This window comes from Rhipicephalus microplus, chromosome 1 (assembly GCF_043290135.1).
Source record: "Rhipicephalus microplus isolate Deutch F79 chromosome 1, USDA_Rmic, whole genome shotgun sequence".
In the NCBI taxonomy this organism is placed as follows: domain Eukaryota; kingdom Metazoa; phylum Arthropoda; class Arachnida; order Ixodida; family Ixodidae; genus Rhipicephalus; species Rhipicephalus microplus.
In genome coordinates, this window is record NC_134700.1 from 179822150 (window position 1) to 179839845 (window position 17696).

The window sequence follows — 17696 nt, forward strand, 5'->3', positions numbered from 1 at the left end:
CTCTTTATATCTTAACTTCGGACTCTCGCTTTTTAGACTGTTTCCTCGTATCTCTTTCTTTGACTTTCATTGTATTTTGTGTATCTTTATCTTTTAGCTCTTCGTTCCCTTTATTTCTCTTCATTATTTCTCTGTTTCTATCACTTTCGCTCTTTCTCTTTTCCTTCATTTTTATTTGTTTCTCTCTTCGTGCCTTTCAGGCGTTTAACATGATGCACATCGCCAAGCAGACACCTCGTTTAAGACTCGCGCCTTCTGTGCAAAGCAGACGGCAGGGGCGACCTTCTGCCTCTGGCGCTTTGTTTCTAACTTTCTTTATCTCTTTCTTTCTCTCTGATTTTCTGTCTTTTTATCCTTTTACACATTATTTTGATTGATATGTGGGGTTTAACGTCCCAAAACCACCATATCATTATGAGAGACGCCGTAGTGGAGGGCTCCGGAAATTTCGACCAACTTGGGTTCTTCAACGTGCACCCATTTCTCAGCACACGGGCCTACGACATTTCCGCCTCCATCGAAAATGCAGCCACCGCAGCCGGGATTTCATCCCACGACCTTCGGATCAGCAGCCGAGTACCTTAGCCACTAGACCACCGCGGCAGGGCTTCCACACATTTTTTACACATGTGCTAGGGGCGAGGCTCCTTATGGTGTGGCTTGTGCATCCCTCGTAGTACGTAACCAGCAGTGGCACATACCCGAAATAGCGGTCCTTACGATTTTGACCTCCAAGGTGGTTCCGGTGAGAGATTTCTTCTGTGCGTTGTTGAACAAGAAAAGATAGTGCTCAATGCACATGTTAATGGCTGCTAAGGGGGAATGAGAGACAGGAGCATTCGGCCTTTAGGTAACGCGCACGCGGCGATCCCCATTAGCAGGTATTGGCATGTACATTGAGCACGATCTGACAAGAAAGGGTTGCTACGCTATACTCGCTGGTTGTAACCTCCTTGGTTTTAGAAAGATTTAGCGAGCGTTGTGCCGCATAGCCATGAATACAGTGAACTATAGTATATACCATGAACTCGAGGTGCTTAAAGGTGGGAAACCCGAAACGCAAGCCGTAAGAAAGTGTGCATGTGCCACCGCCCGTTTAGTCCTTGAAATGTCCGCTGAATGGCGGTGCTTCTATATGGAGAATATATGATGAAAATATGCGAGATGGTGGTACTTGGAGTGCTGAATAGATGGACGAACGGACGCACAGACAGATGCATGGATGGATGCATGAACGGACGCGGGCGCGGATGCATGGACGAACGCAGGTACGGACGCACGAACAGACGCACGCACGGACGGGTGGATGGACGCATGGACGGTTACACAGACGTACGCAGGAACGTACGGAAGCAAGAACGAATGGACGGACGAATGCTTCGCCCTACTCCCCATCATTCACTCCGTGGATATGCTGCCATTTTTTGTATGCCTCTTCACTTTCTCTTTCCCTTTTGCTCTCCCTCTCTTTGTCTCTCTGTTTCACGTCTTCGTTTCGCACCGGCTGTACACGGTAGTGGGGCTTGCCCGATTACCATGAAGCATAGGAACCGTGATGTTTCGCACGACAACGCAGTCCTTAGCAATATTCGAACTCAAACCGACCTGCCTTCGGTTCGCAGGACCATGGGTTGACACCTCAGCTACCGTAATTTGACCCCCATATCCGCGTTAGGTATCCCCCCACCGCTTAATTCTCTTGACAAAAGTGATCAGCTTTTGTGACGCAGACTTCCATTGGCCGCCGTTGCGACTACTTTTTTTCGCTCCCTTATCAAGCCCGGTGAAAACTCTCTCAGGTTCCAGCATGTTATATTGTGCCTTTCTGAATAGCCCGAACAAACTGAAGCCTAGTGGCCAAGTTCAGGACACAAGGCGCGACGGCAGCCTGCTCCTATGCACCTCGAAACTTGAGCTACAGCTCCGGACAGTGGGTTGAGCCAGAGGGTTTCCCGAAGCACAGCAGTCTGTGGTCATCTAGAACGGCCCGAGGGGTCATCGTTGTCCTTTTTCCACACCCACACCCCCATCTCCGATTTCTTTCACATGGTTCGCTCATGAGCTGGTAATGTTGTTTACCTGTCTACCTGCCTTAAACGGCTTCACTCTAAAGCAAATAAACAGAGCTTGGGAAGGATCATTAGGATCATTGTTGTTGTTGTTGTTGTTTTTTTCACGAAAAAGCACTAGTGTCACAGTTTTTCTATCAAAAGAGGCTGTGGGTATCGAGTCGCTTCGGGCGAAAGCATAAAAGACCCTCCAAGCTTTTGTGACTTCGATACCGAAAGACAATCAATAAAGAGGAGCAACATTGCACTAATCAGTTATTTACAGTAATATATTCATCAGAGTTGATTGATAGGCGTAAGGTATGCGATGTAAGAAGGTATAACATAGACAGAATTGAACAAGCTCTAAAAAACGGAGGAAGCGTCAAAGCAGTGAAGAGGAAACTTGGGATAGGCAAAAATCGGATGTATGCACTAAGGGACAAAGAAGGCAAAATAACTACCAATGTGGATAGGATAGTTAAAATAGCGGAGGCGTTTTACAGAGATCTGTTCAGTAGCCGGGACAACCACGACCTTAGTACTATAAAAACTAGCAGTAACCCAAATGACACTCCACCAGTAATGATAGAAGAAGTCAGGCAAGCATTGGAGAGCATACAAAGAGGCAAAGCTGCTGGTAAGGATCAGGTAACATCAGATCTGCTGAAAGATGGAGGACAGATTGTGTTAGAAAACTAGCCGCCCTGTTTACGAGGTGTCTCCTGACAGGAAGAGTACCAGAGTCTTAAAAGAACGCAAACATCATCTTAACACATAAGAAAAGAGATGACAAGGACCTGAAGAATTACAGGCCGATCAGCTTGTTCTCTGTAGTGTACAAGCTATTTCCAAAGGTAATTGCTAACAGAGTGAAGAAAACATTAGAATTTAATTAACCAAAAGAACAAGCAGGATTTCGAACATGCTACTCAACAATCGACCACATTCATACTATCAATCAGGTAATAGAGAAATGCTCAGAATATAACCAACCACTATACATACCCTTCATAGATTACGAGAAGGCGTTTGATTCAGTAGAAATATCAGCCGTCATGCAGACACTGCGGAATCAGGGCGTCGATGAAGTATATATAAACATCCTGAAAGAAATCTACAGGGGATCAACTGCTACCATAGTGCTTCATAAAGAAAGCAACAGAATACCATTCAAGAAGGGTGTAAGGCAGGGGACACAATCTCCCCAATGCTATTTACCGCAAGCTTGCAGGAGGTTTTCAGAAGCCTAGAATGGGAACAGTTAGAGATAAGAGTGAATGGAGAGTACCTTAGTAACCTGCGCTTCGCCGATGACATTGCATTGCTGAGTAACTCAGGGGACGAATTGCAACTCATGATTACGGAGTTAGACAAAGAGAGCAGAAAGGTGGGTCTTAAAATTAATCTGCAGAAAACGAAAGTAATGTAAAACAACCTCGGAAAAGAGCAGCGCTTCGAGATAGGTAATAGTGCACTTCAAGTTGTAAAAGACTATGTCTACTTAGGGCAGGTAATAACCGCGGAGCCGAACCACGAGATTGAAGTGACTAGAAGAATAAGAATGAGGTAGATCACATTTGGCAAGCACTCTCGAGTAATGGCAGGTGGTTTGCCACTAGCCCTCAAGAGTAAGGTATGTAACAGCTGTATCTTGCCAGTACTTAGGTACGGAGCAGAAACCTGGAGACTTACAAAGAGGGTTCAGGTTAAATTGAGGACGACGCAGCGAGAAACGGAAAGAAAAATGGTAGGTGTAACCTTAAGAGACAAGAAGAGAGCAGAGTAGATTAGGGAACAAACGGGGGTTAAGGATAACATAGTTGAAATCAAGAAAAGGAAATTGACATGAGCCGGGAATGTAGTGCGTAGACAGGATAACTACTGGTTATTAAGGGTAACTAACTGGATTCCCAGAGAAGGCAAGCGGGTTAGAAGGAGACTGAAGATTAGGTGGGCAGATGAGATTAAGAAGTTTGCGGGTATAAATTGGCAGCAGCAAGCACAGGACCGGGTTAACTGGCGGAACATGGGAGAGGCCTTTGTCCTGCAGTGGGCGTAGTAAGGCTGATGATGATGACGATGATCCATCGATACTGCTCTTAAAGTTCCAGGATGTCTATTACTTGCTTGTCACCACGTATAATAGAGAAAATAAGACGCATAGGTGCTCTTTCCTCTCATTTGTTTCTTATTAACCCTGTGCGGCAGTTATGACAAGAAACGTGGAAGCTAAAGAGAGCATGCTCTTCTCTGCCAGGACATAAATCTAGTCTTTTATTCCATCACTTTTATAGGAGACTCTGCAACCAAATATAAAGAACCAACTCGCAAATTACGTATATTTTATGCCCACTTTCCCGTCTAGACGGCCGAAGAGCAAACCCATTCCGGAAGTCTCGGACGGTGCCTACTTCTATACGTGCCACTCGCGTTTATTATTGGCGGCATAAGTCCAGCGCGCCTTCTCAGCCGATTCGGCACGACGATTGCCCACTCACGTAAGCCATCGTGCATACAATATGCAACATACGGGCGAATCATTAACGATGCTCTCATCTCTCCAGTGGGTCTAGAACGACTGGCCGTTTGTTGTCGTGATCTTTTATCATCCTGTAGAGGGCAGGTACAGTGCCTACCGGCATGAACGACTTCTGTATGTCCTTTGGAGGTGCGTTGCGGGTATGTCGTGTTTTTATGCATGACGTTTGTGTTCCTTTGCCTATTGCTAGGGCAGAGCGAATAGTAAACTAAGACTTTATTTGCACTCATGTATGCACTGCGTCCCACGAAAGCCGCTTCGCTTCATGCGTTGTTCTTGATTAAGCACTGCCCACCGGTATGACTGAGTTCATCAAACCTTGTAGTGAGGTTTTTCTCGATCACTTAGTGTCAGCTGGCTAGGAACAGCATGAGAAACGTGCTTGTGCTCAGAAAGGTATCTTCCCACCGATTGAATTCAACATTTTCTAGCAGCTCTGATCTGAATACGTAATGCTTGGAGAAGTTTAGTTGCTATATTGTTAATATGGCTTTAACATAATGCCTAAATGCCGAAATTCTTTCACGTATATTCACACGTACACGTAATTTTGCATTAATTATGCAGCTGTCTGGAAAAAAGAGGTTTTTATGAAAACACGTACACACACACTCACGCACACAGGCACAATACGTGTGCCTGTTTTAAGCAACTCGAGAGCACACAATATTCTCACTGTTACAAGTGTATTTCGTTAGTAATCGAAGGTTAACTAGTTTTCCTACTTTTTGCATACGAATGATACCTGTGCACGTGTGCGTTGACGTGTTTTAGTTTTATAGAAGGCTGTCTGGGCAGCCTTTCGGGAAAACTCACCATTAGTACTCGTAATAATTCAGCGAAATGCTTATCCTAACTTCGACTATTCCCTCCTTTATTGACCCGATCTCCCGGTTAGGCCGAGGCCAAAATGTACGCCCAAAGTGCCCGTCACTTTCTAGTATACGAATCTTGCAAACACAAGAATGCAAGAAAAATAACCGAACCCAAAAATGGTAAACTATAGCAAAAATTGGAAACACTGAAGTGCGGCAGAGTTGTCTTTACCGGTGTGTTGTTTTTTTCTTCTTCTCGCTATTTTCGAGGAGTCAACACGTGCGCTTTTCCACCTGGTGAGGTTTCCATTTGCTGACTCACACTTTCCGAGTCGTCAAAATCTCTGTTTGTGGAAGCCTCAATCCAAGCGGTTTAGGGGGAGGGGGGATACATGAGTTCTGGGACCTTAAGGCTGCAAGGCACGTGGAGCGTAGCCAGGTGGTCGTGTTTGCTCGATGTCCCGACGCAATTAGTGAAGTGGGACGAAAAAAAAAAAACTAGCTCCGTGTTCTCGACTGAAGGATATTCTGCAGCGCTTGCATTCGTACTGCTTCCCGCCCGAGACCGTCCCGAACTCGACGCCTGATTCAGACGACGCAGTGATTGTGTAGTGGGCGAAAATTCGCTGCATTCAGCGCGCTTACTGGCCTAGCAGAATATTTGCCGAGGTTTTTATTTGTACGAATGAAAGGCCACGATACACCGTATTAGTAAAATCGTAAACCAGTACAGTTTCCCGTGTTCAAGCACGATCCGCATAGTTTAGGCAAATGAGGCACTATAGAGTTCACAAACTTTTATTAACGGCCTTGCTGAAAAGGAAGAGCGGAGTTCCGAGGTTATCCCGAGGAACTAAAATTGTGCCTGCTATAGCGTTTAATTATCTTAATTAAAGAATAGTTAAACTACTCCGCGTGCACTGCGCATAGTGCACGTACTACGCAGTGGTCGTTCGTTGATTAGTTAGTGCTATCAGATCGCTTCACGTGCGCAAGAGTGCTGCTCTAGCATATGACTACCCAATCAGCTCAATGCTCAGCGCCAGCGCTGCTTCCCTTGGAGACGCCCTTGCAACTTCAATGTCCTGCGTTTTAGTCTACTAAGCCTCGTCATCTCAGCTCATTGCGGTATGCTAAGTATTTATCGAAAGGCTCCCCTAAAGGAGTTTGCTGCCTCACAATTTCGCTGTCCCAAAAATTTACGGTGAACCCTTTAGGTGCGAGTAGCAAAGTTACAGAGATGTTTCGCACGCTTCGAGCACTTACTGTCTTCTTTCGTCCCTGAGAGTGCTCTGAAAACTACGCAGCGCGGAGGGCAAAGGCACAAGGGGGCAGCAGGATACCCGAGCATTGTGTACCTGTTTTTGAAAGGCGGTAGCATGACCTATGCTCTGGTCGTGCCCGGGCCTAGATAAAGCAAGCGCGTCTTTGCCATCTTCGAACAACGAGTCACCGTCCCGCTCACCCTCCGGACTTACAAGAGTGGATAAGAGGACAGTTCCATCAATCTCATTTAAACTTCGTGCATGAGTGCAACTTGTTTATCTGTGTGGTGAACCTGTGTTTGTCTATGCTTGTCAAGCCAAAGGGTAGTCTTTCGAATAAGAAGATTAGAATAATGTTTTGATTTTTTTCTTACACCATGCAGCCAATAGCCCCGTTCTTCGCACGTGGCGTGTTTCTGTCACGAGAAACGTGGTATGTGTTTCCAGCTGCAGCATAAAGCTGTAGTATCTATAATTGATTGATTGATCGATATGTGGGGTTTAACGTCCCAAAACCACTATATGATTATGAGAGACGCCGTAGTGGAGGGCTCCGGAAATTTAGACCACCTGGGGTTCTTTAACGTGCACCCAAATCTGAGCACACGGGCCTACAAAATTTCCGCCTCCATAGGAAATGCAGCCGCCGCAGCCGGGATTCGAGCCCACGCCCTGCGAGTCAGCAGCCGAGTACCTTAGCCACTAGACCACCGCGGCGGGGCGTTGTAGTAGCTATAGCGTTCACGGTTAGCAATACTATTAGGTGAACAAAACAAACTGCTTTCTAGGGTCAACATTGACGTTTTACAGCGGCGTCTTTAGCACACATATCTGAATGTTCTTGAGAGGCGCACAGTGAGCGAGTAGTTGAGAGTGTGGTGCGAGCGGACGGAGACGTGGGGAGTAGGCAAGAGCGAGAGAAAACGGCGAGAGACATGGTGAGGCCTTCAGGTGCTAGGGATGCGCGCACACGCAGCTGTTGCTATGGGAGAGGGCGGTGGGCGGATCCCGACAGACGCCTGACATAGACCGACTAAAAATGCATTCGCATTTAAAACCAACGTCGGCAGTGTTGAACGGACTAATGCAAAGAATAGACGTTTTAGTCCCTAGAACAATCGAGCACAAACATCTTGCATGACAATTAAGTAATAAACTGCAGAACCATACCAGGTCCCTGAGCTGCTTTGAAAAAAGGCCCTATGCTAGCGTAGTGTTGGTGAAACATCCCTTACGAGTGCAGTGCCACCCGTATAATTTTATAAACATTGATTATGTATTGAAAAGATACAGGCGTCACGTCGGTTTAGCGTCTATTGCAAGTGAGCGCCACCTATTGAAGTTGGTCTACGCAACGCTATCCAGGGCTACCGTCCTTGCAAGTACGAGCATTACATTTTAGTTCACCACTTCTGGTGTTGGTTATGCCCATATTTCACTAGGCTGTTATGTAACTGCGAACGACTGGATATATAAAACATTTGCGACTGTCCAATATGCATGTATGAGCGTATGACAGTGTCAGATTTGTGTAGCGTCATTTTCTAACATCTTGCTCAACAAAAATAACACAAAATGACAACGCAGCGCAATCCTACTGCATGCTTCGTATGACATTCATTGCCATGGTACGTGGGATCTGCCAATTTTTAAAACTTTCTTCTACGCTCTAACTTCTAAATACAAAGGAAAGAATACTTTGCGCTTTTTATTTCGATGTAACAGATAGATAAATATTAGAAAAAAAGTATTGGCTTCAGTAGCCGCATTGAAGAACTGCAGAAACAAATGTCATGAAGAAAAGGCCTCTACATATAAAATTGGCGCAGTAATGCAAAGTGAAAACGCGAAAACAAGAAAAGCACGACCGTAACGGAAAAAGGAAAACGTTGATGCACACGCGCTGGCGTGGAGATGAAAAAAAATGAAGAACACTCATTTGGTCTGTTTGCCGTCAATGTAGCTGGAAGGAACATGAATTCAATTTGCCAGCGGTTGTAACTAAATCAAGACCCCGAAAACGCAATCGTGGACGCCGCAGCAACCTGTTTCGCAAATATGCAATCTTATGCTGCATAGATGTACGCTTGTAGTGCTATGCCTTATGACAAGTACATTGTCTGGTTCGGTATAGCAATCAGTACAGAGATGGATCAGGTTACTTCTTTATATTTGCCAGAGAAAAAAATGTAGAAGACATTTTTTGAGCCAGCAACCCGAAGAAAGCAATCAGCATATAGAGATGATTGCGTGAACAACTGCGACCGAAAGAGAACGAATATGACAAGAAATAATGGAATGGTATTTTCTTGTTGGCGAAGTGATTGGTAACAGGTGCTCTCTTAAAGCGTTGTACTAGTACCACTACTACCACGCCATGGCTTTGCGACAAAGCACGACTATTACGATGGCGACACCCAATAAATTTGGCCTGCTGGCGTCGTGCCTCCATTTCTCAGTGTCCTGGTTCACGCTTGTAATATTAGTGATATACATCTACAGAAGGTTAGCGCCATCTTGGCGAACACTTGAAGGGAGTCAAAGGCTCCACTAAAAAAAAAATCACTACATATCCACTGAGTAAATGATGAGTGGGGCGAAACTTCCGTTCATCTGTCTGTCTGTCTGTCTGTCTGTCTGTCTGTCTGTCTGTCTGTCTGTCTGTCTGTCTGTCTGTCTGTCTGTCTGTCCGTCCGTCCGTCCGTCCGTCCGTCCGTCTGTCTGTCTGTCTGTCTGTCTGTCTGTCTGTCTGTCTGTCTGTCTGTGCGTTCATCCATCTGTCCATCCGTCCGTCCTTCTGTCTGTCACTCTGTTTGTCTGTGCATCCGTCCGTTTGTCTCTTTATATGTATGGTTGTCTGTACTAGTATACAACGGTAGTGTGCGACGATAGTCGCCATCAAGTGAGCGCTCTATGCCCTATCATTGAATACTACAACTATGACGCCGGATTAGCCTACATCCTGAGGAGCTTCGCCCCTAAAATTATGGTATTCACTAAACGGAACAATACGTAGCATGCGAAGCAGCGCACGGGTAGACTTCGCATCGACTTCGCATCGACGGGCATCTTGTCTTCGCAAACAATGAATTCACTGTTGTTTCTGTTGCTATAACTCGTCCCTAACTTTTGCTGGAGCATGCCACGCGTTTTCATCGCCACGCCCAGGGAGCATGGGTGTTCATCATGCGTCAGCAGAATCTGGTTCCCCAAAATTATCCAATGACTGCTGAGAAAGTGTAAGGGGGAGAGGCCACAGCCTCTTGCAAAGCCGCTTGCGCGGAGCAGTCTGACTAGGATACGAGGTGCTGGTTCATCGCGCGTCTGCAAAATCTTGTTCCTCGACGCGATCATGTGATTGCCGAGAGAATGCTAGGGTGAAAGGCGGCAGTGTGTCAAGGCCTAAATACGTGCACGCGATTTCCTTGCGACAGCGACAAGCGGCAGTGACGAGTGACAAGATTTGCTGTCGTGGAGGCCCATCCGTCACCGCCGCTTGTGGCGTCGCGCATTTCTGAAAAAAAAAAACTAGAAAAGATCGCTTGCCGCCCGCAAGCCGGCTTGGTGATTTCCGGCAACATCACTACGCCTTCGCTTCGGTTGAAGTTCGCTCTCGATTCTTGTTATCCGTGGGTACTTCAAGGGATGCAAGGTATCGATTACCTTTTTTTACATTCTCATTTCACGGAGAGAGTGAGAGTGGCCGTATTTTCTCATGAATGTCGTCATCAAAGGTTTGTTTTGATGTTTCGACGGTAGCGTGAGACAATTGGGTCGCTTGCTACAATTTGAAATTGTAATGCGTGCGTCGCAGCCGTCGTATAGCATATACGCGTTTAGGCAGCGCGCAGCGGTTAAACCAAAGTTTGCGAAAAAAGAAGGTTGCGAAATGCTTTTGTGCACATGGCTTCCTTAGTCCACACAAGGGAGTAACAAATTTGGCATGTTGTCATCGACCAACTTTTCAACTTCTATTCGCAATTTGGGGGTATGCACGCGATAGTTTTCATTCAAGCAAAAATGACACTTTTGGCCGACATAAAGTTGCAGCCGTCGCGATGCGATGGTGCGCTTGTCGCTGTGGCTAGAATATGGCGTGCATGCGGTTGGAGCTTCACCTAGCTCTTTACGAAGGCCGGAACACGCTTGTGCGTGAGCGCGTTCTGGCAGTGCTTGGGCCAGCTGTTGTGCATGCGCAGTAAGGGGGGTCACGCCGCACGCCGGACTGAACCGTGTGCATCACGTTCTCAATGGCTAGCCTAGCATCGGTTCTCGGTGGATACTTCAACTGCGCCATACGTGAAGCAATGACTGCGCACCTAACATGTCAATTTGAACTATCCTGCAAGGTCTACAACAAGTACCTTTGCTAAGTGCCCACTGAGCCATAAGTCTTCCTTTCGAGAATTAGCCAAGCGTCCCCTCCACGTTCAACAGGCAACACGTGAACATCTAAAAGCATCAACTAACTTCGTTCATGCTTTTGCAGTGGACGATAAGCAAACATGCCCGAGTGCATTCTAATATGTGGTACTTAAAAAACACAATCTCTGCGCAAATTTAATGTTCTTACGCGTGGAAGCATTTGACGCTTCTACCACGTTACATCCGTTAAGCAGACTCATGGCGCTACACGATATTATATAGTTCTTTTTTTATTTTTCGTAGTAGCTCCAAGCAATGGCGTTGCTCGATTGTACAGCAGCTGCTTTCCAAGTAGATGGCCTGGATTTCATTCTCGCACGAACCGAAGATTGTTATTGTTTGTTTTATTTGCATCGTTATCCATTTTTCGGTTGCAGACAAGATGGTTATGTTTCGCTGACAACGAACGACGCCGACACTGATGCCGACACCGACACCGGTATGGCTGCGGAATGAGCTCGCTAGTGCCATTGCGTGAAAAAGGGCAGGTAGGCACTGGTTGTGCAAAGACTAAAAACATAGGAGCTGGTGGCTTTTTTTTTCTCGCCCTGAAAGCACTGCTCCTCACCCTCACTTCTCTTTCTGACCCCCTTTTCTATTAGAGTATACTGGATATGCTACGTTTTAACTCTCTCCTCTATTTTCTCCTCCCCAAAGTCACTTCCAATTTCTTTTCAATGGCTATGTTGTACCATACATATCCAAGTCCTCTCCTTTTTTTTATGCCTTTTTATGTCTTTTTTGTTTTTATGTCTATGTCCTTTCTGTTCCTTTCTCCCGGCCTTGTTCTCTCCTGACTCCTCACTCTTTGTTCCTTTCTCTCTTTCTTTATTTCTTTCGTTTTGTATTTTTTCTCGTTCTTTCACCCATAGCAAGGCAATAATCAATCAAGTACTTGTCCTGCTAGCGTGCCTGTATAGCCACCAATCTTCACGTGCGCTTTTGGCGCATAGGTATCCAGGTTTGAGTTTGACCTCCACGGGAAGCACAGTTCTTTTATGCCATCTACTCTCCCTCTCTACCTATGATTTTCTCCCCTTTGCTTCCTCTAATGCTTTGCTAGGAGGCGCATTCGACGAAGCCATGATTGAACAGCTAAGTCAAGTGGTCGCTTTAGGCAAGGCCAGTTTCTTCGAACGATCCAGCGCTGAACCACAAGCACGAACAGCTCTGCTGATAATTGAGTCAAGGAAGTCTCGCAGAACCTTACATGGAACCAATATATCACTCGATATGCGCTTGACGGCTACTGTCGTGATTATTATAGAGTTATCTATATATACACTAGAGAGAACTCTGTACTAGTGTCTATGAGAGGTTCAGCGCATGGCCCTTGTGAAGGGTGAGTAATACATGGATTTGTCTAAACATCGTTCTTTCAGCTTCGTTTGACTTCGCGTGGCGAGGAGGCGCTTCGTAGTAATGTGAAAATGAGCAAAGGTTCAGCGTGTCCACTTCACCACCTTACCCTTTTAGGCTCATGAATTCAAATATGCAAGGGAAGTTCACAATTATTCGTTCTGTTAGGCAAGACAAATGCGAAAACACAAGAACAAATGAACGCACGAGTGCATTTGAAACCGCAAGCATGAAGACCAGGCAAGTCGGTGTACGACTTGTCGATTCCATGGTGACTGAACGCTCGTAGCGCCAGAGTTCGTTGTAGTTAATTTCAGGAAACACCATGGCGAATAAGGTGAGCTTTGCCTTGCACATTGAATGATCGGCAATAGCGGTGGTTGGTTGAGATAATGCACATTCTTCGTTGATGTGCGAAAGCTGCATATGCGTCTAGCGCAGCGACGGCACTCTGAAGCTCATGGAGACACTTTACCTTGCGGGCTATGGCTATAGCGTCTGAAAATCTTTTCAGCTTGTTAGGCATTCTGTGTATCACAATTCATCATGCTCATACGGATCAGCGTGGTCTAGCCACACTCTAAACAAACTACTTCGTGAACGTAAGATGACGCTTGGACACGTGACATAGAAAGAAAAAAAGGAACGGGACGAATACAGAAACCTCTGGTTCCTTTGGCGCAGGAATTTCCGAGCAACACGAAAAGGAAGGTATTTTTACAAATATATCCTGTCGCATTCGAAAATTAAACAATCATATGTATAGAGCTGGTCTTACTCTTTCCCCTTATTTCTCGTTTTTTTAACAAAAACTAAACAATTGAAGAATACTCTTCATCTTGCAACCGGTTCAATTTAATGAGCAGAAACATTGTCAAAGCGCTGTTCTTTTGAATTATATTTGATTTTCTTATTTGAAGTATTCTATATTTAGGAGCTTCCATATAGGTCATTGTAACTGGGATCTCTGTACAACGGGATATTTTTTTAAAGCACCAGAGTGATTTTGATTTGAAGTATTTAAATTAGCATCATTACTTTACTGTAGCTCTTCTATAGCTCACTAGTCATACAACTCTTATGTGATCACTTTTACATACAAATAAATTGTTTCTTAGCCAATCCCCCAGAAAGGGTGTGGCCCATAAATATATTCATAATTTGCATCTTCATCACCATCTTCATCATCAGTGCAGAATAAGAACAGCTATTTTGCGCTAACCCCGTTTATTTCTATCTTCTTGTGTATTATTGATAGGCCTAGCTTTGTTTTCTTTGTCTTACCAACTTACCGCACCCTCCCCTTCGCCACGCGCTTCTTGAGAACCACTTTGAGTTTCACGGATTGACCTCTCCCTGTCTCCTCTCTATTTCGTGAAGTTTTTACAGCAAAAGCTGTTATGAGATCACAAGTCGGGTCTCGCACAGCGCCGTAGTTGTCCGCTGCCGCCAGTGTCCTTAACCACTGCCACACGAATTAAGAAAAATACATAGTCCCATTGACATATTGGGGCTCGAACACGGGCCCGATGGGTGCCAGCCCAGCAATCTACCACTGATCCATGCCGGCGCTTGGTACTTGTTGGCAAACTTGCCTTAGGCAGGCCAACGCCTCCTCTAGAAAGATGCCTGAGGAATGACTCGCGCTCCCAGCGGAGTTGGCCTGCCTTCAGTTTTGAGCAAGCACCGCGCGATGACGCTCGCGACCGACACTATCAACACGGTGGAGGGCGGTACCAGCTAAGCGCTTTTCACCTGCGGCCCATAGGGGCACGTTATTCGAGAGTTGTTCGAGACCTGTAACTGTACACCACTATTTCGGAGGCTATGCATAGTGTTGCTTTGTTGCACCGTCCGCCGCAGGTGACGCTAGCGACCAACAACATTCTAAAAAAAGAAGGGAAAGGGTGTGGCAGCTGTTTTTCTTCTCATGCGGCAGGCATCTAAATAGAGGAGGCGTTGGGCAGGCTTGATATTGGGAAAGTAATTGCGTTATTACGCTCATAAGGCGTTTTTAAAGAACGGAAGAACAACCAGTCATCGCACAATGCGGATAGCGTAACGAGTGGGTCGTCCTATGCTCCAACCCATTATAGAAGCTTGTTCTTGTTCTGCTATTAACTGTGGCACATACCCATTTCAGGCACAGTTCCTCATGGTCGTCAGCCACTGAATGAACAATTGGCACAATATTCTTTACAAGTGTTTAGCGGATACCACGCTTCTCAGAAGAATGACGAAAAATAGGAAAGTGAATGCCGGCCTACTAGCGACCAAATTTTATTATCGATGCCATAATGGGTATCAAACAAATGTGCTCGCAGCAGTTACCCAATGAACGTTCAAAAGAGGCTGTCAAAGGCCGCTTTTCTAGCTTTCGCTGTGACTGTGCTACGCCTTCCACGCATGCCTGGTGTTTTTTTTTTCTCATCGGGTAAGGAAAACCCTTGTGATTGGTGCGAAAATACATCCTGCGGTTAAAAGAGAATTCTCTGAGCATCTGAGCCAAACTTTGCAACCGCACGTGGGGAACGGAGTTTACAAGCAGAGGCCATTTTCGCCGGCACCCGCTGTTGATGGAGAGGCCTGCGCCCACCCTCTTTGAAGTTGCCGACGCCTTCTGTTCGACGTCAAACGAGAGGCAGCATGCTATTCGTCAGCGGCGGATATAAATCAAGAGTGATGTTCAGATCACACGCGCTTCTTCCCACAGTGTTCCGCAACACGTCAAATGGGACTGCCGGAACAAGCCTATGGAGATTCAATCGTCTCTGATACTCATGCTACTGGAAGAGCCTTGGGCAGCCGTCCTCGCCCGACCTGACGTGAAGACCCAAAGGAGTCCTCTGGATCAAGCCTGGCGAGCTGCAGCGGCCACTGATGTCCTGGAGCGGGGAAACCACCCTTGACAATCGCCCCCCCTCTCTTTTTCCCTTTTTTAATAAATAAAAATGTTGTATCATCATCACCGCCAACTAGTGCCACTCCTTAATCTGCTAACATTCCAAAGATGCCACACAAGCCGCCTTGGAAATCCCAAAGAGAAAGAAATATTGCGTTTCTTCACGCGATCTCCAGGAAATGACACGTGTGCGGACGTAGCTCGTTTTCCTTGTGCCTTCCTTTCCAGTAGCTTCCTTGAAGGGAAGAGAGAAAATGCCTAAAGCGTGTGACACATCCCTTAAACTCTTCGTTCTCGACGGACTCACAGAATGCCTGCTACGATTGCTTTGCGAGGCAATTAAATCCGATGCCAATGTCATTCGAGGAACACTTGAAAAAGTGTTTCGGGCCTCTTTCCATGGTGTGTATAGTACTGTATCCTTCACATACACAACTTTCAGTTTTTCGTAATAGAAAACATTGAAAACAAATTGAAATATAATAAAACTTTCTACTGAGTCACGTCATGTACTGGAAGAGAGTTACGATGTGGGCTTGTTGGTGATTCATTTGAGAAGTTTCGATGGTGCGCCAAACGACACACGGACGCTAGAAGGCACATATGCACGCCACACAGCACTGTGTGTTGTCCATATGTGCCTTCTAGTGTTCGTGTGTCATTTTGCGCTTTATCAACGAGTAGAAAGAATGTGGCATGTTTTTTGAGCAGTCAGCATGCTCGGTCTTTTAGCCTCCTCTTTCGAGAGCAATCTTAGAAAAACTTGTCCTGTAAAGCTCACCCAAAGTACCTTTTTTAGCGGCCGTTGGGAACCCCTGCACGTCAGCGGCTCCAATTTTTCAGCACGGTGCGCTTAATTCATCGCCCCTTGTTACCGCTTTTTGCGTGACCTCTCTGCTCACGTCATCGATACTGCGGTTCTGCCTGAGCTAGGCGGCAAAAGAGAAATAGCGGTCTCCTTCCGGTCGGCTCTCTTCATTAGAGTTCAGTCGAGCGAAGTAAATGCAGCATGAGAGTTTGAGTGAAGGTAAAAGGAACCCATTAAAAAAAAGGAAAGCGCGGGAAACTGGTGCGTTTTGCAAGAGGTGATTGAGCTCGGTGTGCCTCTGCGTTAAGAGACAAGTTAAACAGGATCGCGGGACTACTCTGGAACAACGGAATGTACTGTGCTGTTTAGAAGACAATCAAAGGAAGAAAAAAAATCGAGAATAAAGCACTATGCCGATTCAGTGCACTTATACGCACTGTGCGTTCGTTTGTTACAGTAAATAATGTTTTTGATTAGACATCGATATACTATTCTTTATTATTTACAAGCTCGAAACTAAAAGAGCCTTATTTGTAGCAGTGAAATCTGCTAAAGCGGTAACGTCTCGTCGTTGTTCCCTTCAGCGAGCCACATATTGACCAAACGCAGGCGTGGCCTACTGGACTTAACGAAAAGAAGCCAAACTGTTTGGTTGTCTATGCTTTTACGAAGACAATTCTCTCATGAATAAGAACAGTTGGCAACCCTTTCTGTGACAATTGCGCTAGCGAGGAGACATTACAACACATCTGTGAATGTACTCTCTAGAATGTGCTGAGACAATCGCTCGGGCTCGCTCCAGCTGGCATAGACCACAGACCGATGTCGGCAGGGACAATTTCAGAATGTCGTCCGTAGAGGCAATAGGTAATTGCTGACGAATGCGAGGAATGCATTGCTAAAATTTTTGAAGCCGGGAGCCTTACCCTGCCAATTTTAGACTGTAGCGGCGATGTCGTGACTGTGAGAGAGCGACTCTGTACGTGTGTGCTCCCTTCTCTTTTTTTTCTCTCTCTTTCTATTTATCTATACATTTGAAAATACACCATCCATTTCTTTTCTGTACGGTGGTTGACCAGATATTGCAAGCTCGTTACCATCCCTACTTTTCATTTTGTTTTGTTCGTTCCTTGGATTTGAGTTGTGTTATGGAAATTTTAGCAACCGCAGAAAAGATGCGCAAGTTGTACACGCAAATAAGACATCCTCAGAAAGGTGTGGTGAGGTATTCTGTCATACGGAAGTCTGCCGACTTCAGAATCTGACGACTGCATTTGTTACGATCACAATTCGTGGCCGCCGTTTATTTGATGAAAAATAAAAGTGCAACTATCTCCATCTTCAAATAAAAGGCGCCAATATATTACTACACAACGGCGGTTATGCGTGTGCCCTCTCTAGTTGAATAACACTGTACGCAGAGCCGGAATCAGTAGGAAAGATGAGAGATTGCTCACACAGAGAGAAAAAACTGAATTTTGGAGGGTTCAGAATGAGGGCTTATCCAGATCCGGAAGAAAAAAAGGCGATAT